The sequence below is a fragment of the Balaenoptera borealis genome, assembly GCF_965194805.1.
Source record: "Balaenoptera borealis genome assembly, contig: HAP1_SCAFFOLD_942, whole genome shotgun sequence".
Taxonomy (NCBI): Eukaryota; Metazoa; Chordata; class Mammalia; order Artiodactyla; family Balaenopteridae; genus Balaenoptera; species Balaenoptera borealis.
Genome location: NW_028123264.1, coordinates 164,326 through 191,412, shown reverse-complemented (window position 1 = coordinate 191,412; position 27,087 = coordinate 164,326). Strand labels below are relative to the sequence as shown.

At 36.0% G+C, this 27,087-nt stretch overlaps 1 long non-coding RNA gene across 13 annotated transcripts in view; it reads right to left on the bottom strand.

Annotated features, from left to right (window-relative positions):
* Window positions 1–27,087, bottom strand: part of LOC309621723 — a 281,097-nt gene that overhangs the window by 92,660 nt on the left and 161,350 nt on the right. For all 13 annotated transcript variants that reach the window (XR_014240208.1, XR_014240209.1, XR_014240210.1 and 10 more), the window contains one exon: window positions 995–1,181. This is a non-coding gene — a long non-coding RNA (uncharacterized lncRNA). The remainder of the gene's footprint in view (window positions 1–994; window positions 1,182–27,087) is intronic.

Sequence of the window (27,087 nt, the reverse complement as noted above, 5' to 3'; positions counted from 1 at the left end):
TATGGTGTTTAGAGATAGGCAAGTTAAGATGAAGTCATTAGGATGAGTCCTAGTCCAATATGACTGTGTTTTGATAAAAAAGAGGAAACATACACACAGACATAGAAATACATGGAGGGGAGACAATGGGAAGACACAGGGAGAACGGCTGTGCCTACCAGAAGCTAGCAGACAGACGTGGAATGGATTCACGCTCACAGCGCTCAAAAAGAACCAACCGTGCTGATACCTTGATTTCAGACATCTTTCCTCCAGAACCAAGAAACAATTCTATTGTTTAAACTGCCCAGTTTGTGGTACTTTGTTTCTGCAGCCCCAGGAAACTAATACAATGGGGAGTGAAGGTCATTTCAACAAATGGTGCTGGAAAAACTGGATATAGATATATATATGTATATTTATATTTATATATAAAATTCTCATGCTTACCTCACATAATAAATAAAATTATTGAAATGGATAGGGGACTTAAGCATTTAAGGTAAAGTTACAAAGACTCTAGAATAAGCAATAGGATGTAATCTTTGTTACTTTGACGTAAGCAAAACTTTCTTAGCTAGGATATAAAAAACACACACTCTAAAGGAATAAATTTAACTTTACTTCCATGAAATTTAAAAATTCTGCTTTTTTCAGGACACAATTTAGAAAAATGATAAATGACAAAGCAAGACACCAAATTTGGATAATGTTTAAAATCTACATGCCCTACAAAGGATTTGTTTCCAGAATACATTAAAACAAACAAACTCATAACTCAGTAGGAAGGCAAACAACACAATTAAAACATCATGAACTTCCAGCTACTGCCTAGAATATAAAAATCTGAAAAGAATGTAAATTCCACACTAACAAAAACTAAAAAGAGGCCCATTTATAAAATTATAATTTTCTTAGACCTAGCAGAGAGCTGAATTCTCAAAGCTCCTAATTAGCCTGAAAACTAATGATAAAAGTAACTTCAAGGAGAGACAGGACGTGAGCACTGACTCACCTGGGTCAGAGGATGGGAGGAAGTCGGTGACCGTAGGACAAGGTAAGGAGCTTTCAGATGAAGTTTTCTAAGGAATTGCTGAAGGCTGAGTGGGCGGTGGGGGTAGTGATATATAAGCCGTGGTGAGTACAGACACAAAATTGACCGCACTCACTTTCAGGTTCATCTCAGTAGAATTTCACTGGGCCTGAGAAAGATTCAAAGCAGAGAGAAACACCATCAGTGTTCCAGGCACGGGAAAGAGTATACCCCGAGAGCCCAGCTCAGGGATCCTTCTCTGCTGGGGAAAAAACAAACAAGCAAACCAACAAACAACAAAAAAATGTTAAGCTGCTGGGTGAAGGCCAGTAAACCCTGTATTATCATGATGCAGGTGAAGACCTATTGGAACAAAAGTAAGGGAAAATTAAACAAGCAAACAAACAAGAAAATTCTGTCCCTGGGAGAGGGGAATGAAAACTTTCTCAGACCAAACCAATTAGAGGTCATCTCTACTGTTTGTTTCTAGTGCCTTAACAGTGACCTTTCTATGTCAGGCATTTAAAAATACCTGTTTTTCTTAAGATTTTTTTGATGTGGACCATTTTTAAAGTCTTTATTGAATTTGTTCCAATATTGCTTCTTTTTTTTTTTTTTTTTAAATGTTTTGGTTTTTTGGCTGTGAGGCATGTGGTATCCTAGCTTCCCAACAAGGGATCGAACACGCACCCCCTGTATTGGAAGGCGAAGTCTTAACCACTGGACTGTCAGGGAAGTCCCAATAAACACCTATTAGATGGTATAGATATTGCTTGGAAATTACAGAGATGGCTTTATACGCTCTTTCATTCATACCAACCATAACCTGGGTGTTGTTTCCTCAAGAAATAAATTGGATGACAGATAGATTCTAGGTGGTTTTACAGACACCTAGGATATAAAATACAATTCCATTAAAGAAAATGTTATTTCTTAAAATAAATTTAGTAAAACATGTACTTCTAAGGAAGACAAATTGCAAGGTGAAATCTGTATTAATGATCTTAATCAATTTTTTGTTACCAAGTTAATAATTTTCTGGTTGAGACAGTCTCAAATAACCCTTCAGTGTGTCCTAATAATGCTATATTCAGAAATGCATTTTTTAACACTTATTCTAGAAATATTATTAGAGGAAATTTGTGTTTAATTTTCTGGCTTAGACAGTCTCAAATGATCTTTCAGTGTGTCCTAATAATGCTACATTCAGAAATCCATTTTTTAACACCTATTCTAAAAATTGTCTTAGAAAAAAATGAGAATTTACATAGAATTCCATGTAAATATCAGGATGCCATCAGATGATTCCAACACTTTATTACAGCAAATTTTTCACCCAAGTTGAAAGGTTGTTCTAGAGTAAAAGAATCTAAAGGGAAACAACCCTACATAATATGCAAGAACTAAAATCAGGTCTTAGTCAAGAGAAAATTAACAAAGCTTTTGATTTATTTTTAGACTACAAAGAACATTTCAATTTACAGTGAATGCTGGATGATATTATGGATTCTGTTGATTTTCTTAGGTGTGATTTTAGCTTGGTGATCCAAAGAGATACGCTTTTTCTTAGGATATGCTGAGGTAGATCAACAAAATATGTAAAATTAACAATATTGAAACATTTTTGAATCTATGTGGTGACGAATGACAACTGTACCATTCTATATTTTTTACGTTTGAAAATATATGTAATTTAAAAATTTGGGGAAACTTTTCCTAACAAGAACTTTTTGGAGGAGGCAAGGATATACAATGGAGAAAAGACAGTCTCTTCAATAAGTGATGCTGGGAAAACTGGACACCTACATGTAAAAGAATGAAATTAGAACACTCCCTAACACCATACACAAAAATAAACTCAAAATGGATAAGAGACCTGAATGTAAGACTGGACACTATAAAACTCTTAGAGGAAAACATAGTAAGAACATTCTTTGACATAAATCACAGTAAGTTTTTTTTTGATCCACCTCCTAGAGTAATGGAAGTAAAAATAAAAATAAACAAATGAGAACTAATGAAACTTAAAAGCTTTTGCAAAGCAAAGGAAACTACAAACAAGGCAAAAAGACAACCCTCAGAATGGGAGAAAATATGTGCAAACGAACCAACAAAGGATTAATCTCTAAAATATATAAACAGCTCATGCAGCTCAATACTAAAGAAACAAACAACCCAATCCAAAAATGGGCAGAAGACCTAAACAGACATTTCTCCATAGAAGACATACAGATGGAAGCACATGGAAAGCAGCTCAATGTCACTAATTATTAGAGAAATGCAAATCAAAACTACAATGAGGTATCACTTCACACCAGTTAGAATGGGCATCATAAGAAAATCTACAAACAACAAATGCTGGAGAGAGTGTGGAGAACAGGGTACTCTCTTGCACTGTTGGTGGGAATGTAAATTGATACAGCCACTATGGAGAACAGTATGGCGGTTCCTTAAAAAACTAAAAATAGAATTACCATATGACGCAGCAATCCCACTACTGGGCATATACCCAGAGAAAATTATAATTCAAAAAGACACATGTGGGCTTCCCTGGTGGCGCAGTGGTTGAGAATCTGCCTGCCAATGCAGGGAACACGGGTTCGAGCCCTGATTTGGGAAGATCCCACATGCCGCGGAGCAACTAGGCCCGTGAGCCACAATTACTGAGCCTGCACGTCTGGAGCCTGTGCTCCGCAACAAGAGAGGCCGCGATAATGAGAGGCCCGCGCACCGCGATGAAGAGTGGCCCCACTTGCCGCAACTAGAGAAAGCCCTTGCACAGAAACGCAGACCCAACACAGCCATAAATAAAATAAATTATTTAAAAAAAAAAAAAAAACTCTTAAAAAAAAAAAAAAAAAGACACATGCACCCCAATGTTCATTGCAGCACTATTTACAGTAGCCAAGTCATGGAAGCAACCTAAATGCCCATCAACAGATGAATGGATAAAGAAGATGTGGTACATATATACAGTGGAATATTACTCAGCCATAAAAAGGAATGAAATTGGGTCATTTGTGGAGACTTGGATGGACCTAGAGACTGTCATACAGAGCAAGGTAAGTCAGAAAGAGAAAAACAAATATCATATATTAACGCATATATGTTGAACCTAGAAAAATGGTACAGATGAACGGGTTTGCAGGGCAGAAATAGAGACACAGATGTAGAGAACAAATGTATGGACACCAAGGGGGGTTAGTGGCGGGGGGATGGTGGTGGTGTGATGAATTGGGAGATTGGGATTGACATATATACACTAATATGTATAAAATGGATAACTAACAAGAACCTGCTGTATAAAAAAATAAATAAAATAAAAGTCAAAAAGAAAAAAAAAACTTTTTGGGACTTCCCTGGTGGTGCAGTGGTTAAGAATTTGCCTGCCAATACAGGGGACACAAGCTCGAGCCCTGGTCCGGGAAGATCCCATATGTCCCGGAGCAACTAAGAGCATGCACCACAACAACTGAGCCTGTGCTCTAGAGCCTGTGAGCCACAACTACTGAGCCAGCGTGCCACAACTACTGAAGCCCATGCGCCTAGAGCCCATGCTCCGCAACAAGACAAGCCACTGCAATGAGAAGCCTGCGTACCGTAACCAAGAGTAGCCCGGCTCAATGCAACTAAAGAAAGCCCATGTGCAGCAACAAAGATCTGACCCAGCCCTAAATAAATAAATAAATAAATAAATAAATAAATAAATAAATTTACTAAAAAAAAAAAAAAAGAACTTTTTGAATCTTCATACCAGAATCTGCATACCAGATTCATTGTCCTCTGGACTTCACTGAGAATTGAAGCCAGCACATTTTCCTGTTTTTGTGTGAAACAATTCTGGGTCCAGGTAATAAAAAAAAGAAAAGAAAAAAAAAAGGTCAGCTGTTTGCTCCAGGAAATACTAGCTCTTGGAAGGTAAGACTGTGAACCAAATAGCTTACCTTTCAAGACTAGCATCTTGCTCACCAAGGCTCACTTCAGGACCTTCTCTCTTTGGGCCAAACCAGTTCAAAGCATTCACGCCATCAACTGCCTACTCCCATCCAGTTCCCTGATTTTCAAAGAGGCCCTAAAAACCCACAAATATCCTTCCCTAATTGTCCTATTTTAAAACAATACCAATGTCTGCCAAGGTGGCTTATTACTGCAATAAACCTAAAAAACTATCTTTGCTTCAACAAGTGGGTTTTTTGATAGTTATTTGAGGCACTGACAGTTGACATTTCTCATAGTTGGTTCATTAGAGGTCCTGGTTCTAAAATGACACAATCACCAAATGTCATGTGTCAATCTCAGTTAGATCTTAATGCAGAGAAAACAAAAGTAGCTTAAGAGAATGTTGTGGGAATTAGGGAAATGTAAATGTTTTCTGAATATGAAACGACATTATGGAATTTTTGTTTACTTGTATAGGTGTTGTATGTGGTTTGTAAATTATGTGGGAGATTGTTTTTTCTTAGAACATGCTGAAATATTGTTGGGTGGACAATTTTCAGAAGGTATAGCAAAACAGATGATGTATAGATCAATACAAAAGATCAAGTACACGCAGAAAATTATTAAAATTCTTAAATCCAGCTGGACGGTATATGCACACTCAGTGTATTTGTTTTCAACCTTTGCTAGAAAACCTTATTTTAAAAATATGGGAAATATTCTTCCCCAAAGCTTTGTAGGAACACCGACCAGAAACTGCCTTCTGGTTGTTAATATTGTCTACAAGTTGTTTGTTTAGAGTTTCTTGAAGTTTGCCAAAAATTTTACATTTGAATATTTCACATTGAGAATCTAAAGTATATTTTTGTAATATCCCACCAAAGAGCTTTTTCAATTTACTCAAATCCTCACACCCATAAATCTGAAGGTAGACATTTACATTACATTTTATTACATTCAATGTTCTACATTAGTCTCTGAGAGATTCTTTGGGGAAAAAATGCATATACACACTTTTGTGTATACACACATATACATAAACACACATACACTTACAATTAAGCATTACTTCCTTCTAATATTTTGAATGAAGGAGGTAGGGCCAAATCATAAACATAGCTATTTTAGTCTTTAGCCAAAAAGTGGTATTTTAGAAGCTTGAAAATGACAGAGCTATCTGCTGAAACATTCCATGAAACTCATGAATTACTACTTCTGAGTTTCCCTAGAGCTATTAAAATTTGAAAAGGAGAGAAAGGAAAAAAAAAAAAAAGGCTTCCATCCCAATCTACAAAAAGGGATTAAACATCATGGCATTGACATCTGGACTTTCAAGCAGGTGAATAAAAGGCCTACCCAGAATTGACAGCCCGCTGACTTATTTAATTCAAAATTACTATTCATGTCAACTCAAATTCCAGAGAAAGTGGCAATCTGGTGTCACAAATGCTGAATGTGAGCAAGATTGTCACACAAAGGTTAGTACCATATGTCATACTTGAAATAGAAACATAATTTTCTTTGGGGGCATGGATTATAAAATGTCCACTAAGACTGACTTTTATTGGTATTTGCAATACTAAATCATATAACAAGTTCATGGCTGTGGTTTATACTTTAATACAGCATTTTTAGCATATATTTATCATGAATAGATAATTTTATATAGGTAGAAGTGTATAAAAACACACACATGTATATATATGTATATATACAAAAAATAAAATATATGAGTGTGTATGTATAAAATATACACAAAAACATGTTTACGTGGGTATATATGTATAAGCTATATATGATATATCTACATTATATAGATATAAGACAGCCCCCAACAACAAGAAAATTTCTCAAAGTCAAAATGTCAGTAGTGCCTGTTTTACACTTTTAAAAATATAAAGATCCCATAACTCATTAAACATATAAGAATTTTTTTGGTAAGAATTCTATGCTTAGAATGAAGACATTTTAAGATTTTTTTCTGTTTTAAAGACTTATACTTTTGTAATTCCAAAAAACTAGGGCTGAGAGTGAGTAAAAGGATTAGGGAAGTTCATATATACATGATAGAACCAAAACCTAGGATGTATATGAAATTTGCCAGACTTGAGGAAAGAAACTATGATCAGAAATATAGTAGTTATCTATTGCTACCTAACACATTTCAGAAAACTTAGCAGCTAAAAACAGTACCATGTATTATCTCACAGTTTCAGTGGTCAAGTGGTCCAAACTGAGCTTAGCTGGTCCACTGCTTCAAGGTCTCTCACACGGTTGAAATAAAGTTTTTGGCCAGGGTTATGTTCTCATTTGAGGCTTAAATGGAAAAGAATCTGCTTCCAAGCTCATGTGGTCGTTGGCCACATTCAGTCCCTTGTGGGTTGTTAGCTTCAGGGCTTCAGCTTCTTGGGGGCTGTCAGCCAGAGGTCACCCCTAATCCCTAGCCACCTGTTGGAAATAGGCTGCACTCTTTTCCAGTTTTTTTTGCCAGTGGTCCTCCCCAACATGGCTTCTTGCTTCATTAAAGCATGCAAGGCTAGCAGGCAACCTAAATAGTCTGTTACACAAGCTGTCGTGTTTATAATAATATCACATAGACATGGATTGGCATCTCATCACATTTGACATATCCTTTTGGTTAAAAGCAAGTCAAAGATCTCACCTATGCTCAAATGGAGGAGATTACACAAGAGCATGAATACCAGGATGCAGAGACCATGAGGGGTCATCTTAAAACTTACTCCCTGCAGTAGGTAAAGGAAGTAATTTATGCAGAGACTCTCCTGTGTTATCACTTGCTGGAATCTGAATGTCACAGACAGGAGGTAGGAAATAAAGAATACTGACCTCAGATGAAATCAGCAGAACTGCACACAATGAGTTAATTGTAAGGAAGAGGAGATTTCTAGTATCAGCTGAGGATTATGTATTGCATGGTACAGTGAATAAGGTAGCCTCTAAAATAACACTTAGAGTCATTAATTCCATAAACAAACCAAGGTTTACATCAATAAGAAGTCTAAGTGTTTTTAGACTAACTGTTATAATAGAACATATGTTACCATTTACCTGTATTAAGTACATTTTAAATCATTTTAAAATCTATGATATTGGAATTTCTTAAGATTTAAAAATGCTCAAAATAGAAATTGTTTATGAAATACTCTTTTCCTCTCCTTAAAGAACTAAACCTGAGGGATTGAGTAAATACACTTGGAACTACTAGGGAAAAAAATCATATTGACTTAATTGGATATACATATGTGTGTGTGTGTGTAATTTCTACTATTAATATGGTGTTCTGAAAAGTTGAACATAAAAAAAGACAAAGCAAGAAAAAATGGCAAGGGTGATGGGAAAGAGCAGGGTGATGGGAAGAAGCAGGTAAGAAAATGTATAGTCCATAAAAACCATATTGTAAAATTTTATAAAATCAGGAAAGTATATTTTACTTATATTTAAATAAGAACTCATTATGATAAAGCTTTAGGAAGTACTTAGTATTGTTTCTGCCAGGCTTTTTGTCAATACTCTTCTGTGTCTCACCAGGATCTTATTAGTTTACATTACCTAAGATTATTGCGTATTTATGACTAATAATGAGTAATCATGCATTCTTAATGGAATTGTGATTATCTTTGTGTTTCCTTTCCTACACTCTTCACATTTAATTATTCACATCTAATTGTATCTAATAATTCTCCAGCCTCTTGTTTTGCCATTTAAAATCTATATGATAGAGAAAACAGTAGAGCTAATAAATCTCAAATATATATTTTCAGCCCTGATTTCTGATTCTTCTTTAAAGGAACTTCATTTTCATTTCTACTATGTCTTTTGGAAATATCTCAGAGGTATGTGAAACCCCACATGTCTGTAGTGGACCTAGCTTGTTGCTGTCAAGCTATGAACCATTCCTCTGCTCCAATGGTCTCTATTTTAATAAAAAGTATCAAAATCCACCAAATTTTTGAAGCCAGAAAGCTTGAGGTCTTCTTGACTCGTCCCACTTCATGCTTTGGACATCCAATCACTCATTTTCTTTTGAATCGTCAACTAGTCTGTATCCTGATTGGATGCTGATGCCTCCATACCTATATCTGCAACCCTAAGATTTTTTGTAAAACTTTAACATTTTATTATACTTTCTATAATTGCTCCTTGGATGTTTAATAAGCAAATCACTCTTCAAATGCCCAAATCAGACTTGCACTCACCTTCCACACACCTACCTATTCCTCACCAGCCTTCTACTTCTTAGTAGGTAGCCTTATCATCCACTCAGTTGCTCAAACTAAAAATCTAAACGTGATCTGTTGATTTGTGTTTGTTTTATTCCTTCACATCTAATATGCAGTTATTCAATAAATCCTAGGAGATATTCCAGATAGGAGGACTGTACCACCTCTACTGCTAAAATGCTAGTCTGTGCCACAGTACACTTGCCTCTGGACTACAGCAACAAATTTCTGAATCATCTTTCTGTAGCCAGGCTGAAGAGAATGCAGATTTTAAATCTCGATTTAAAAGAAGTAAATAATCTGACTCATTGCTATTTATTGGGGCTCAGTTGCCACGCCTTTTCATTCTATCCCTCTGTCTCAGCCACATTTGCTATGGTATGATGCATAATCGACCCCAAATAGGCCTCTCTTGATCCCCATAACTGTGAATGTTACCCTACATGAAAAAAATAACTCTGTAGCTGTGATTAAGTTGAGGATCTTGAGATGGGAAGATTATTCTGGATTATCCAAATGGGCCATAAATGCAGTCACAAATGCCCTTTATAAAACGGAGGCGGAAGCAGATTAGACTCAGAAGAGAAGGTGCAATATGATTGTGGAGGCAAAAACTAGAGTGCTGTGGCAACAAGCCAAGGAACGCTGGCCGCCGTCAGAGCTGGAAGAGGCCAGGGCAAGGGCAAGAAACGGACTCTGGCTTACAGCCTCTGGAGGGAGGGCAGCCCACTTGGCATCCTGATTTTAGCCCAGTGACTTTGGATTTCCAGCCTTCAGAACTACGAGAGAATACATTTCTGTTGTTTTAAAACATTGTTTGTGATCATTTGTTACAGCATCCATAGGGAACTAATATCCTTACTTTCTTCTGTGTCTGTTTCATACAGTTTGCATTTACTGATTTTTGTTTTGTTTTGTTTTGTTCAACCATGTTCTTAGATTATTAGATCTCATAAGCTTATAAATTTAAAATGATTGCAACAGAAATAAGTTCGTTCTTTTCACTAGTCAATGATTTTCAAATGCATACACTAGTCAAGATGACCCTGCATCTGGGAACAACTTGCAAGTTTAACGAAACCTCCAGATGACCCCACATTCACCCATGCTGTAGACCATGATGGTTTGGGTAGTTATAAATAGAATAACCTCTGAAGACCTAGTTTGGTAGATATTAATATTAATATTTAATGTTACTGTTGAACTTCTTTGCCCAAACCTCCAGGTTTGGGCTGTTTCTGCTTCTACTGCATTCTGAATACCAACAGGTTGTTGTTCCTTACCTAACTACCTTATAAGGATGGCTTTTATTCTTTACCCCAGGTCTCCAGCTGCTTTGCTTAGGTACCCAATTCTTTAATATCTTTTTAAAGTGAACTAAACATAGTTGGAGGGCAGAAGACTAATTTTATATATCTCTTGTATCCCACAAAGAAATCCAGGCCTGTGTACACAAGGGCCATGAAAGAAAATAACTGAAGTAAAACACCATTGAATTGTATCTTCCCTTAGTATTTACATACCACTACCATTCTTTCAATTCCCTCCAATCATCACCAACCTCTTAACTTCCCTTCTACTTCCCTCCATTTTGACATCTCTTCCAAGAGGTTAATATGTGCAAATATCTGTGCCCTTGTTTTCTAACCTTACCCAAATGTATATAAAACTTCCCTTCCAAGAGGACAATATCACACACACAAAAATAGAAAGCCAGATATTTACATCCTGAGAATGTGATGGGGGCAAGTGTTATTCATTTAAAACATAGCTAACAAAAACAAGTCTACTATAAGAACAAGAATTTTTTTTAAAGGTACTCAAATATGTCTCAAATTTTAATAAGATCCTCTATACACACATTTATCTGCTACTGAAAATTTTTATTACAATTCAACACGCTGCTCTAACAGTGCTCTGGCCAAGCCACCCAACATTTTCTTTACATTCCTTCCACACAAGTTAATTTGTTTCAAATTCTCAGTATTGGGTTTCATTTTACAGGGACTTCAGGCTTCTAAAACAGGCAGTACCTAAGACCTACTAGTGCTTCTTTGTGTCAGATCAAAGTGGAACTAAAGTATATTCAAGTCATTCAGATGCAAGTTACATAGATTCCTTATAAGTTACTTGTATTAAGGTAGAAAAGAGATGCAAGAAAAAAAGACATCACAGAACTTATAATATAGGTCATCAAAATATTGGTACCCAATCTGCCCTAGTGTAGAGTAGCTTTCCCAAGCTGCTTCATAATGATCCTAAAATTACTAGCAGGAAAAAATAGTACAAGAATAAAGTTTATGGCTCATCCGACCCTGTATCATAACTACTGTCATAACTGTTGTTGTAATTATTCTCATAATTATCCTCAGAAGGATCTCTATGATACAGGCAATAATGACAGCTACATCTAAATCTTTCCATTCTCGATTGAGTCTCAACATCCTTCTGCTGAGGTTCTCTTTGAGACTCAGACAGAGGAAGTCATTTGCCATAGCAATTTTTAATATATTGAATCACCCTTTCCATCCTTTCTCTCCAAGCAATTAACAATGTCCTCCCCCCTCTCCTCCTGTAGATTAAGTCTCCGTCCAGTCTGTTGAGGTGAATATTCTGGTAGAGTGGATAGCAACTTGCTACTAGGGTTGAGAGTCAAGTTACTGAGGTTCTTTATGAACACTGCAGAGATAGATTGAGAGGCAGCTAGAATTGCCTGGGAATTTTCATCGATGGACATTTGAGGAGACTCCAGGGTCCAGGTTGGGTTAACTTCTGATGAATCCATTGGAGTCTAGTCACAGCTTGAAGCTCCTCCTAGATTTTTGGATTCTAGTGGAAGGTGATGGTTTAGACTCAAACTGCTACAAAGTAGCCTGGAAGAACTATAGAGCCAAGAAACAGCGAGAAAAATTCAAGCTCTGACACACCGTGGTGAGGGAAAAATCCCTGCATTTACTGTTAGTTTGACTTAGAATGCTCTTCATCCAGGTCTAATCATAGATGGATTGTCTCACCATTTAGTTAATTAACAGCTCAAAAATTTCCTTTCAGAAAAGTTTTCTCTAGTCATCCTGGATAAGTAACATCTGTCTTCCAACTACCTTCAGTCACGGGAATCATGAGGCTTTCCCTTTTCTTTTCGAGTTATGGCACACCAGAATGTATTTTTTTGTTTGTTTTTTGCTTTTTAAAATTTCTTTCTTCTTTCTTTCTTTCTTTCTTTCTTTCTTTCTTTCTTTCTTTCTTTCTTTCTTTCTTTCTTAACGTCTTTATTGGAGTATAATTGCTTTACAATGGTGTGTTAGTTTCTGCTGTATAACAAAGTGAATCAGCTATACATAAACATATGTCCCCATATCTCCTTCCTCTTGCGTCTCCCTCTCACCCTCCCTATCCCACCCCTCTAGGTGGTCACAAAGCACCAAACTGATCTCCCTGTGCTATGCGGCTGCTTCCCACTAGCTATCTATTTTACATTTGGTAGTGTATATATGTCCATGCCACCCTCTTACTTCGTCCTAGCTTACCCTTACCCTGAGCAAAGCCAATCTTTAGGGGAAAGAAAACAACAGGAAATATGCATGGACCTATTTCTTCTCTTTATTCAATAGCATAAACTGAGGACAATATTTTAGGAAGTAAATTTACGTACCTCAAGGAATTTTAAAAAGCTAAAACTGTAGACCATATAGGTCTTAACATTCTCTTGGCAGACACTGAATACATAGCAAATAAGATACATTCTGTGCCTACTTGCTTTTCCACTTCTCAAAGCCACCATCCTCTGTTTTGGTGACGTGAGCAGGATGAATTCTGTAAAATAAGGTTCATACATGCGTTATAACACACAAAGAAACAAAAAACCATTGGCAACATTTCAGTATATCATACCAAAACATGCTACCCAGAAATATAACTTTTATTTAGAAACTTCCCACATAGGAACTATGGCAGCAACTTACTCAATAGACCTTCTTGTCTGATCCAAAAGTGCTTGTACCTACATTGTGACTTCAGTAACGGACTGTAATGAATTTTCCCCAAACAACCATTGTGTAACTGTTTCCACATCTTCATAAGAAATTCGTCTTTAAGGAGGAAGTAGGAATTCAATATTTAAGACATTTGGAAGGAGAGAGTCAATAAAGTGACAAAGATGAGATGGATGGTAAGAGGAAAGTAGTGCTTGTGCAGCGTTGCATAACAGCTTATTGAGAAGGGCTTTTAAAAGGTTATTATTCTATTCTACTGAAAGTATTGATATTAAGAAACCATTTTTTTAACTGAAAATTTTTAACTCCCAATTTTTTCCTGTGTGCAGGTTTCTTCAATTTCTCAACACTGAAATTGTATACTGTGAAGTTTTTGCACTCGCTCAGCAGTTCTGTGACTTGGAAATGATCTACTTGAAAAATGCTGGAGGGCTGTTTTAGTGGGAGAGTGGGAGGAGACCCTTCACGCTCACCACTATACAGGTGCAGTGTTGTTAGGAGAGGATTTTTTACCATCTTTATATGGGTGTAAATGGCCAGAAAAGCAGGTCTGAGCAGAATTTATTCTCTAAATGGAAGTAAAGATGAGCAGGGAGTCCCAAGTGAGAGCCAAGATAATTCAACCCGGCAGATATATGACTGCAGGTTGTTTATAAATAAAAAGCAAGTTCAATCAATTGGAAATGTGAACATTACCAAAAAAAAATCACGTATGTTCATTTATTGGCTTATTTGACTAATTCTGCTGAATGCAACCAATCTCCTCTTGTAGCTGACACCAACAATCTACCTCCTGCAAATTCCCTGCTGACTCCATTCATGCTCCAACACCCCAACAACCACTTTCAACCTCCCCGCCGCAAGGATGCCCTCCTTTCTCCCTATGACGCTGGACATCACACCCATTAGGTCAGCTTTCCAGGCAGAATCCTCCTTACTCAACTTGAACTCTAAACTCTTACTAGGCTGCTGGAGATTCTCATCCCTCCTTTTCATGCAGATACTTACCTACTTTGCTCAGTCACCCATAGTAGTTTTTGAACTAAATTGTTTCAGAAGGAAAGGAAAGGGAATGATGAAGAGGAGTAGATAAAAATCAAGATTTTGATTTTTGAGCTTCAAAAGTGTTCTTGATTTTTAGATGACTAAAAAGTGGTAATAGCTAGCTGTAAGAACAAAGCAGTTGCAATCATTGGAACTAGGCTGACATATGTAAATATTAGGTATTCATTCTTCATTTAATTGATTGCACATGTGTTGACATTTTGTTTTCTGTTTAATGATTTGTTTTATTGATGACTATTCCCATGATTAATTACATAGGCTATTTATGCCAGTGGGAACTCCTGGCATCCAGGGTGGAGGGTAAAAAATTTGATCAGTTAATGGAATGTACATATAACCTTAAGTCAACAATATTAATCAGAGTAACACAGGATCAAGAAAAGAAATATTATTTAGTAGTAGACTGAGGGGACAAAAGAGTCAGACAAAGAGTCATATAGGCAAGCATATACTGGCAAAAAATAAAGAAGATATCCTATAGAAGTTTTCCAAGACATATATGAGCAATGGGAGGGAGAGAGAAAGAGGAAGAGAGAGAGAGAGAGAGAGAGAGAGAGAGAGAAACAAGAGAGATAGAAGGACACTCATTCTTTATGGCCATTCCTTTATCTCAATTCAGTCTAAGAATTCCTAGTTGTCAATACTTGCCAGAATAAGAAAGTTAGAAAAGTAATGCTATTTAAAATCTTTTATATGTATATATATGTATATATATACAAAATAAACTCCATGAATCTTTTAATGATCTCATGAACCAAGTGAATGGTGAATTTCTATTTTCATGTTAAAGAATCACTATCAGTTTTAACTCTTCAATGTTCTTCTGGACTGAGTTGTCACAAGAATAGGTATTATCATTCAAATGTTCTAAAATCATTAACACTTTTATTTGTATGTCATTCTAGCTAAGGAATGCACTGGTTTTATCTGGGATTTTTTTTGTTTGGTTGTTTTTAAAACTCATTTCAATATTATAAATATGTGCAATATGAACATGGCCTATTAAGTAACCACATCATTTAAATTTGAAGAAATCTTAGGGGGCACATTCAAGATGGTGGAGGAGTAAGACGTGGAGATCACCTTCCTCCCCACAAATACTTCAAAACTATATCTACATGACGAACAACCCCTACAGAACACCTACTGAATGCTGAAAGAAGACCTCAGACTTCCCAAAAGTATAATTTGTAGCGCTTGTTATCATTGGTGGATTTGTTTTATGGTTTGGTTGCTATCTTCTTTCTTTCTCTCTTTCTTTTTTAAATTTCTTTTTCTATTTTTCTTTCCTTCTTTCTTTCTTTCTTTCCTTCCTCCTTCCTTCCTCCCGTTCTTTCTTTCTTTCTTTTCTTTCTTTTTTTCTTCCTTCCTTCCTTTCTTTTCTTTCTTCCTTCCTTTCTTTTCTCTTTCTTTCCTTTCTTTCTTCCTTCCTTTCTTCTTTCTTTCTTTCTTTTCTCTTTCTTTCCTTTCTTTCTTTCTTTCTTTCTTTCTTTCTTTCTTTCTTTCTTTCCATCTTTCTTTCTTTTCTCCTGTTTCTTCTGAGCTGTGTGGCTGACAGGGCCTTGGAACTCCGTCCAGGTGTCAGGCCTGAGCCTCAGAGTTGGGGGAGCTAAGATCAGGACATTGGTCCACCAAAGAGCTCCAGGCCCCATGTAATAGCAAATGGGGAAAGCTCTCCCAGAGATCTCCATCTCAATGCTAAGACCCACATCCACTAAACAACCAGCAAGCTACGGTGCTGGACACACTATGCCAAATAACTAGCAAGACAGAAACACAAACCCAACCATGAGCAGAGAGGCTGCCTAAAATCATAATAAGTTCACAGACACCCCCAAAAAACACCATCGGACATGGTCCTGCCCACCAGAAAGACAAGATGCAGCCTCATCCACCAGGACACAGGCACCAGTTCGCTCACCAGGAAGCCTACACAACCCACTGAACCAACCTCACCCACTGGGGACAGACACCAAAAACAACGGGAACTACGAACCTGCAGCCTGTGAAACAGAAACCCCAAACACAGTCAGTAGGCAAAATGAGAAGACAGAGAAATGCACAGCAGATGAAGGAGCAAGGTAAAAACCCACCAGACCAAACAAATGAAGAGGAAATACGCAGCCTACCTGAAAAAGAATTCAGAGTAATGATAGTAAAGATGATCCAAAATCTTGGGAATAGAATGGAGAAAATACAAGAAACGTTTAACATAGACCTAGAAGAACTAAAGAGCAAACAACCAATGATGAACACCACAATAAATGAAATTAAAAATTCTCTAGAAGGAATCAATAGCAGAAAAACTGAGGCAGAAGAATGAATAAGTGACCAGGAACACAAAAGAGTGGAAATAACTACCACAGAGCAGAATAAAGAAAAAAGAATGAAAAGAATTGAGAACAATCTCAGAGACCTCTGGGACAACATTAAATGCACCAACATTCAAATTATAGGGGCACCAGAGGAAGAAGAGAAAAAAAAGTGACTGAGAAAATGTTTGAAGAGATTATAGTTGAAAACTTCCCTAATATGGGGAAGGAAATACTCACTTAAGTCCAGTAAGTGCAGAGAGTCCCATACAGGATAAATCCAAGGAGAAACATGCCAAGACACATATTAATCAAACTATCAAAAATTAAGTACAAGGAAAAAATATTAAAAGCAGAAGGGAAAAGCAACAAATAACATAAAAGGGAATCCCCATTAGGTTAACAGCTGATCTTTCAGAAGAAACTATGCAAGCCAGAAGGGAGTGGCAGGACATATTTAAAGTGATGCAAGGGAAACAAACTACAACCAAGATTACTCTACCCAGCAAGGATCTCATTCAGATTCAATGGGAAATAAAAACCTTTACAAATAAGGAAAAGGTAAGGGAATTCAGCACCACTAAACCAGCTCTACAACAAATGCTAAAGGAATCTCTATAGGCAGGAAACACAAGAGAAGGAAAAGACTTACAATAACAAACCCAAAACAATTAAGAAAATAGTAATAGGAACATACATATCAATAACTACCTTAAATGTAAAGGGATTGAATGTTCCAATCAAAAGACACAGACTTGCTGAATGGATACAAAAACAAGACCCATACATATGCTGTCTACAAGAGACCCACTTCAGAACTAGGGACACATACAGACTGAAAGTGAAGGGATGGGAAAAGATACTCCATGTAAATGGAAATCAAAAGAAAGCTGGAGTAGCCATTCTCATACCAGACAAAATAGACTTTAAAATAAAGACTATTACAAGAGACAAATACAGACAACATAATGATCAAGGGATCAATCCAAGATGAAGATATAACAACTGTAAAGATTTACGCACCCAACATAGGAGCACATCAATACATAAGGCAAATATTAACAGCCATATAAGGGGAAATCGACAGTAACACAATCATAGTAGGGGACTTTAACATCCCACTTTCACCAATGGACAGACCCTCCAAAATGAAAATAAATAAGGACACACAAGCTTTAAATGATAAATTAAACATGAAGTTAACTGATATTTACAGAACATTCCATCCAAAAACAGCAGGTTACACTTTCTTCTTAAGTGCTCATGAAACATTCTCCATATCTTGGATTGCAAATCAAGCCTTGGTAAATTAAAGAAACTGAAATCGTATCAGATATCTTTTCTGACCACAACGCTATGAGACTAGATATCAATTACAGGAAAAAATCTGTAAAAACTACAAACACATGGAGGTTAAACAATGCACTAGTAGATAACTAAGAGATCACTGAAGAACTTAAGGAGGAGATCAAAAAATACCTAGGAACAAATGACGATGAAAACACAATGACCCAAAACCTATGGGATACAGCAAAAGCAGTTCTAAGAGGGAAGTTTATAGCAATACAATCCTACCTCAAGAAACAAGAAACATCTCAAATAAACAACCTAAACTTACACATAAAGCAATTAGAGAAAGAAGAACAAAAAAACCCCAAAGTTAGCAGAAGGAAAGAAATCATAAAGATCAGATCAGAAATAAATGAAAAAGAAATGAAGGAAACAATAACAAAGATCAATAAAACTACAAGTTGTTTCTTTGAGAAGATAAACAAAATTGATAAATCATTAGCCAGACTCATCAAGAAAAAAAGGGAGAAGACTCAAATCAATAGAATCAGAAGTGAAAAAGGAGAAGTATCAACTGACACTGCAGACACACAAAAGATCATGAGAGATTACTACAAGCAACTATATGCCAAAAAAATGGACAACCTGGAAGAAATGGACACATTCTTAGAAAAGCACAACTTCCGAGACTGTACCTGGAAGTAATAGAAAATATGAACAGACCAATCACAAGCACTGAAATTGAAACTGTGATTAAGAATCTTCCAACAAACAAAAAGCCAAGGACCAGATGGCTTCACAGGCAAATTCTATCAAACATTTAGAGAAGAGCTAACACCTATCATTCTCAAATTCTTCGAAAATATAGCAGAGGGAGGAACATTCCCAAACTCATTCTATGAGGTCACCATCACCCTGATACCAAAACCAGACAAAGATGACACAAAACAAGAAAACTACAGGCCAATATCACTGATGAACATAGATGCAAATATCCTCAACTAAATACTAGCAAACAGAATCCAACAGCACATTAAAAGGATCATACACCATGATCAAGTGGGCTTTATCCCAGGAATGCAAGGATTCTTCAATATACTCAAATCAATCAATGTGATAAACCATATTGACAAACTGAAGGAGAAAAACCATATGAGCATCTCAGTAGATGCAGAAAGAGCTGTCGAAAAAATTCAACAACCATTTATGGTAAAAACCCTCCAGAAAGTAGGCATAGAGGGAACTTACCTCAGCCATATATGACAAAACCACAGCCAACATCATTCTCAATGGTGAAAAACTGAAACCATTTCCACTGAGATCAGGAACAAGACAAGGTTGCCCACTCACACCACTATTATTCAACATAGTTTTGGAAGTTTTAGCCACAGCAATCAGAGAAGAAAAAGAAATAAAAGGAATCCAAACTGGAAAAGAAGAAGTAAAACTGTCACTGTTTGCAGATGACATGATACTATACATAGATAATCCTAAAGATGCTACCAGAAAACTACTAGAGCTAATCAATGAATTTGGTAAAGTAACAGGATACAAACTTAATGCAGAGAAATCTCTTGCATTCCTATACACTAATGATGAAAAATCTAAAAGAGAAATTAAGGAAACACACCCATTTACCACTGCAACAAAATGAATAAAATACCTAGGAATAAATCTACCTAAGGAGACAAAAGACCTGTATGCAGAAAACTATAAGACACCGATGAAAGAAATTAAAGATGATACAAACAAACAGATGGAGAGATATACCATGTTCTTGAATTGGAAGAATCAACATTGTGACAATGACTATACTACCCAAAGCAATCTACAGATTCAACGCAATCCCTATGAAACTACCAATAGCATTTTTCACAGAACTAGAACAAAAAATTTCACAATTTGTACGGAATCACAAAAGACCCTGAACAGCCAAAGAAATCTTGAGAAAGAAAAACAGAGCTGGAGGAATCAGGCTTTCAGACTTCAGACTATACTACAAACCTACAGTATGGTACTGGCACAAAAACAGAAATATAGATCAATGGAACAGGATAGAAAGCCCAGAGGTAAACCCACACACATATGGTCACCTTATTTTTGATAAAGGAGGCAAGAATATACAGTGTAGAAAAGACAGCCTCTTCAATAAGTGGTGCTGGGAAAACTGGACAGCTACGTGTAAAAGAATGAAATTAGAACACTCCCTAACACCATACACAAAAATAAACTCAAAATGGATTAAAGACCTAAATGTAAGGCCAGACATGATTAAACTCTTAGAGGAAAACATAGGCAGAACACTCTATGACATAAATTACAGCAAGATCCTTTTTGACCCACCTCCTAGAGAAATGGAAATAAGAACAAAAATAAACAAATGGGACCTAATGAAACTTAAAAGCTTTTGCACAGCAAAGGAAACCATAAACAAGACGAAAAGACCACCCTCATAATGGGAGAAAATATTTGCAAATGAAGCAACTGACAAAGGATTAATTTCAAAATATACAAGCAGCTCATGCAGCTCAATATCAAAAAAACAAAGAACCCAATCCAAAAATGGGCAAAAGACCTAAACAGACATTTCTCCAAAGAAGGTATACAGATTGCCAACAAACTCATGAAAGGATGCTCAACATCACTAATCATTAGAGAAATGTAAATCAAAACTACAATGAGGTATCACCTCACACTTGTCAGAATGGCCATCATCAAAAATTCTACAAACAATAAATGCTGGAGAGGGTGTGGAGAAAAGGGAACCCTCTTGCACTGTTGGTGGGAATTAAACTGATACAGCCACTATGGAGAAGAGTATGGATGTTCCTCAAAAAACTAAAAAAAAACTACCATATGATGCAGCAATCCCACTACTGGGCAAATGCCCTGAGAAAACCATAATTCAAAAAGAGTCATGTACCACAATGTTCATTGGAGCTCTACTTACAATAGTCAGGACATGGAAGCAACTTAAGTGTCCATTGACAGATGAATGGATAAAGAAGATGTGGCACATATCTGCAATGGAATATTACTCAGCCATAAAAAGAAACGAAATTGAGTTATTTTTAGTGAGTTCGATGGACCTAGAGACTGTCATACAGAGTGAAGTATGTGAGAGAGAAAAACAAATACCATATGCTAACACATATGTATAGAATCTAAAAAAAAATAAAAAATAGTTCTGAATAACCTAGGAGCAGGACAGGAATAAAGACGCAGACATAGAGAATGGACTTGAGGACACAGGGAGGGGGAAGGTTAAGCTGGGATGAAGTGAGAGAGTGGCATGGACATATATACACTACCAAATGTAAAATAGATAGCTAGTAGGAAACAGCCGCATAGCACAGGGAGATCAGCTCATTGCTTTGTGTCCACCTAGAGTGGTGGGATAGGGTGTCTGGGAGAAAGATGCAAGAGGGAGGAGATATTGGGATGTATATATATGTATAGCTGATTCACTTTTTTACACAGCAGAAACTAACACACCATTGTAAAGCAATTATACTCCAATAAAGATGTTAAAATAAATAAATAAATAAATAAATTTGAAGAAATTTTAAATTATTTTTATATTCCTGAGATTAGTGGGCTTTTTCTGGTTGGTGAATATTATGTTTCATTCATTTTATTTTTCAAAGTAGAGGAGACTGTATCTATTCTCTAGAGTTGTCTTGATCTATAACTGAAATTTTAATCCAAATTTCCAATAAAAAGAGTAAATAGATATTTGTTGGATGATCTTTTTTAATTGGCATGACACTCAGGGAATAATTTAATATTTGTTTCCTTTTATTAAAATCATCATTGCTTTAAAATAGCACTATCAGTTATTGCAACTCTATAATATGACTAAATATAATAACAAATAATTGATATTACTGGGCTTACCTCTAACAGAGAACATAATACATGAAAATAAACCCACGAATAAAAGTCATATAATATGTATATCAGACTCAGGCATGACATTAAATAGCAATGTTTTAGAATAACTGGACATTAATTTCCTTCTATGAGGAATTAAATAGTTGAAATGAGATATCCCCAAGACTCCTTCATCTCTAAAATTCTTTCATTCCTTTCCTACTTACTAATTTTCTCTTCTTCCATCTCTTTTCATTAACTCAAGCTTCTTCTATCCATCACATAAAATACAACCCTATTTTTCTGCTTATATTTAGAATCTGACTCTAGTTTTCTCAACACTGTTTACTGAAATTACTTTTTGCTATTAATGTTTGTGTGTGTGAGTGTGTAAAAATGAAAACAGAATAAACTGTCCATTACTTGATGTTTTACTTATTGCCACAATAATTCTGCATAACGTACCACCTCTCAAATTCACTAGCTTCCCTCTGGCTGCTGGATGACCCCAAGATCTCCAGCTACATCAGTGAATAGAGTCACTTAATCAGATGTATCTTTCAATGTGAGCACTTGCTGCAGAGGTGAAATGAGGTCCCACACTTTCAGCTTCTGGTCCAGCATATAAGAATCTTCGTCTGCTCTACATGTCTCTCATCCTCGTTGGACAGGTAGGCTAGCAGGGCAGGTGCTTTTCACACTAATAGCAGAAGGGAAAGAGCTAAAGACACACCACATAAGTACATTTCATGCCTTTGTTGCATGACAAATGCTAATATCCCATCAGCCAAAGCAAGACATGCCAGGCTAAAGTGTGAGTGGTAGGAAAGTAAACTCCACCTTTACTACTTCATTAGTAGACTGGGAGGAACTGGGAAGCTTCATGTGGAAAAAAACTGATACAGGTTACGTTTGAAAAACTGGGGCTGCTATTTCAAGCTGTCATACTTTCCATGCATTTTGATGTTAGATATATTGCTTTTAAATTTTCATTTACTCAAAACTGAGGCAATTTCCCCTTCATTGACTTCTTGTCATCCCTGTCTACCCCTTAAGCCACTGTGGGCAGAGCTCCTTCTAGTTCTAGAATCAGTAAAACCCTATATTGCAGGCAATTTATATTTTTTACTCAATTTGTAAATACTGTTTGGAAGTCGTTTATTATTGTCTTGAGTTTTGCTCATACTGAGGAGGCCACAGTTCAACCAACCTCTTGTTCCATGGATTGCATCACGCAAATACAGTCTTTCTACTGTTATTTCTGCTGACATATTTGCTGTAGTGCTTAATTATAAGTTTCCTCTTGGGAGGACAATTAGGTGTGAGACCCAGCAAGATGTGTCATTGTTGTCCAACAGAAATTAACCAACAGCTTTTTTTCTGAAAAAATTTGCTTCCTAAGTCTTTTCTGTTAAACTTATGTTTGGTTGATGTACAATATTGTACAAGTTTCAGGTGTACAATATAGTGATTCATATTCACTACATACAATTAGGTTATACTCCATTTATAGTTATTATAAAATATGGGCTATATTCCCTGTGCTGTACCATATTTTCTTGTAGATTATTTTATACATAGTACTTTGTACCTCTTAATCCCCTAACCTCATTTTATCCCCCCCCTATTTCCTCTCCCCACTGGTAACCACTAGTTTGTTTTCTATCTCTGTGAGTCTGTACAAATTATTTTAATGGAATCTGTGGGAGAATATGCAAATTACAAATGTATAATAAATGGACAAATATCAATTCAATCTGAGCTATGAAATTAGACCATACTTGAGCTAAAAAGCAAATAGGAGATTACTATTAATTACTTACTATCAACTATTACTTTTAATATAACTTTTATCCAAATGTAGGTTGGCTTAGAGCAATTAACTAAATAGATGAATTTATTTTTAAATGTCATTTTAGGCTTAATTGAAAGGTATAATACTTATGATCTATGGAACTTGTCCAGAGAATTCACTTCAAACAAAGTGAAGAACTCATTTCAATCACAGTCATAGATCCACCTGCATTTCTAGGTAAGAATGTACCCATATAGTAAAATATTTTACGTACCCACATGCTATAAAATATCCTGTTGTTTTTCCTTTGTTTGCAATAATTACTAATTAGAATTGAATAATTTTTTTGTCCTGTTAAGTGTTATTAGTCTTTTAGCTTCTGGGATTTATCTCATTCTAATCAGTTACTCAAAAGTGGTCCATTGCTTCCTTTCTTTTTCTTTTTGATGTATAGTTGGTTTTTAATAAAAATGGCTTATCTCAGGTAAATAGCATGTAATATCTGAAAAATCAAAATATATTGCAAAAGAAAATCTCAGAAAATTAAAAATACAGTTGGTCAAATTATGTGATGTCAATTTTGATGGCCCTGTGAGTTAAAAAGCTACTGTGAACGTTGGTCCTGTTAATTGAAGTGACCTAAAATTGCATCTGACATTTTGATCTGACAGTGGGTATACAGACATGGAGAAATCTCCATGACTCAGTATGTGAAATTTTTTTCCAAATGTACAGGAAAGATATGTGAAAACCCTAACGTTATGAATATTTATGTGGCGACATTTCCAATATTTGACAGTTGGTTACAGACACTAGATAAGGAAAAGTTTAGAACGCTATTGTTTGGAGGAAGTGCTTATAACTTTGAATCCAGGCAAGTATAGTATGAACGGCAGCTGGGCGGGGGACGAGGCACAAGTCAGACGTGCACAACCTGTCTCAGAACATTGAAATTACATTGAATTGTAAAGAAACAAAACAAAACAAAATTTTTTCTGGCCAAAAAAATATACCCACAAGATGAAACTGCTTTATAGACTCCAAGTGCAAGACTCCAAGTGTAGACTCTAAAGGCTTGACCTGGCAGGTCTCACGGAGGAGAGTTGCTCTCCACATGGCAGGCTTGGTTCTGCGCCAACGCACTGCAGCTTCTGAAGGGGAGTTACACTTAAGACTCAGGCCCACATCCATAGTGGGGGACAGGAAGGAGCCAGACCATGCTATGGCCATGCTTGCACATGGATCTGCCTTCTTAGCCCAACTCCACTCTGAGCCCTTCTCATGTAGGGACCCTCAGCCAATGGCATTTCCAAGCATTTCCCTGTGAGGAGATATTTAACTACTAAAATATTAAATTATTTTTAAACAAATAAAGCTTAATTTCATCTTGATTTTGTCTTGGTAAGTTCTGTTTATCTAGTAATTTTATTTATTTAAGTTTTCAAATATACTATAGAAAGTTAATAATATTCATTAATTTTTTTCATAAGATTTGCAACATTTGCACTTCCCCTTTGTCATGCCTATTTTCATCTGTGCCTTTCATTTGAATTAAAATTGTCATATTTTACAGTTGATTTTTCCCTTGGTCTCCACATTTTCCCTTCAACAGGCACCATCCTAGTTTAACCTGTCTTTATTCACTGCCCTTTCTGCTCTCTGGATCTTCTGTCTCTTCTACCTCAATCCATCTTCCATATTGATTTCAGATTGTCTTACAATGCATTTTTCATCACTTAAACTCCCCTGCTCAAAAACTTTTAGCCACTCCTCATTTTTATTTAAAAAAGAAGTCTCTCAGTCTACTAATTATGAACTTCTATACTAAAGCCTTAGAAGATTTATTCACTCAATAATAATTAATACACACCCATTATATGCCAAGTATGGGGTAGGGTCTGGTAAGCAAAATCATAACAATTCCCTCTTTCATGTCATTTAAATCTAATGAAAAAGTAAAATATCAATCAAACAATCATCAATGCATGTAAAGTTCTGGAGTTGAGAGGTGTTGCAAAGAAGAAGAATTAATTGCATGAGAATGTGAAATAGAAGTAATCAACTTAAGGACATCAGTAATCATTCCTTGAAGGAGCCATGCTTCTACTAATAACTGAAGACCAAATGAACACTTGACGAAACAATAAGGTACAGCTTGGTCCTCCTAGGAAAGAGCAAAGACCCTATGAGGAAGAGAGAGAATGGTAGTGTGGCTGAAGAGGAGCAAGCAATGTGGCAGATGATTTGGGGGAAAAGGAGGGAGCCAGACCATGAAGGGCTGTTGTGGACATATTCAGGAACTTGGTCTTCACTGGTGCACAATTCCAATTGCGTCAATGATCACACTCGTGTTCTGTACAAAGTACTTTATTAGCACTAAAAAAAACAAGCTCAGAAGAAGCCAATGGAGCTACAATAAAGTACTTGGGGCAGGATTCCAGGTAAGAGATGATTGCAGCTTTGACAAAATTATGACGATGCAAAGATTCCTGGAAAGAGGCAAATTATAGTTTAGAGACAGAAATGACAGGACATTATGGATGCTGAGTTTGAGTGAAGTTGAGATTGAGGTTTTTAAAATTTTACGTATCTATTTTATATTTATTAATACTTTTATTCACATCTATGTCATTTTAATATAGGCTTTACTATAATCTTTAACATAGACTTGGTAATAGACCTCATTAAACTGTTTTACTGTATTTCAACCTTACCTTTATAGGTCAACTGGCTCCCAAGCTAATCCCTTACAACATGCATTACCCATTCTACCCATATTTCCTTGTTTAATATCATTCAATACTTCCAAAAATGACATAAGTTCCTGAATGTTGTATGCAAACTTGTTTTACATCATTCATGATTGCCACAATCTTACATTTCCAAATAGATTCTAACTGTCATGTTCTTTGCACAAACTTTTTCTCTGCCTATGGATATTCCCGGAGTGTCCTTTTTTATTGTCAAACAAGCACACTAACATTACAACATCCACTTAATAGGTATCACCTCTATAGTCAACCCTTACTTGAATTTCCAAACATTCTTTCCTTTGCCCTAATTCTGTACCCTTATACATTTTTATATGACATCTGGAATGCATTAGCATTGTTTTTGTTGTTGTCTGTTTCATCAAAAATCTACCTCTCAAACCGAAAAAAAAAGTAATGCCCTGGTTGTACATTATTTGTGTGCTTCTATTTCTAGAAGATGCGCTTGTTAAATAGTAGATTGTAATTAAATGGTTTATTTTTGTGGAACCTGAAAAAACATGCTATGTGTTTGCCAAAAAAAAAAAAAAAGGACTTTACTTATTTGGAAAGTAATATTTTAAAAAGAGAATAGGCAATGTCTGAATTAATTCTTTTTAAGAATTTATTTCTTTTAAGATTTTATATATGTAAGCAAGGATGCATACATTTTCAATGATTTTGATTTACCCTTTACACTCTGATAATAAATCAGTGAGACTAAATTGTCCAATATGATGTATTAGTAGACACTGTTGAAAGTTTTTCTAGAAATTTCAGAAAAAAATATTCAAAATTGCAAAAGCATAGTTGAAGCT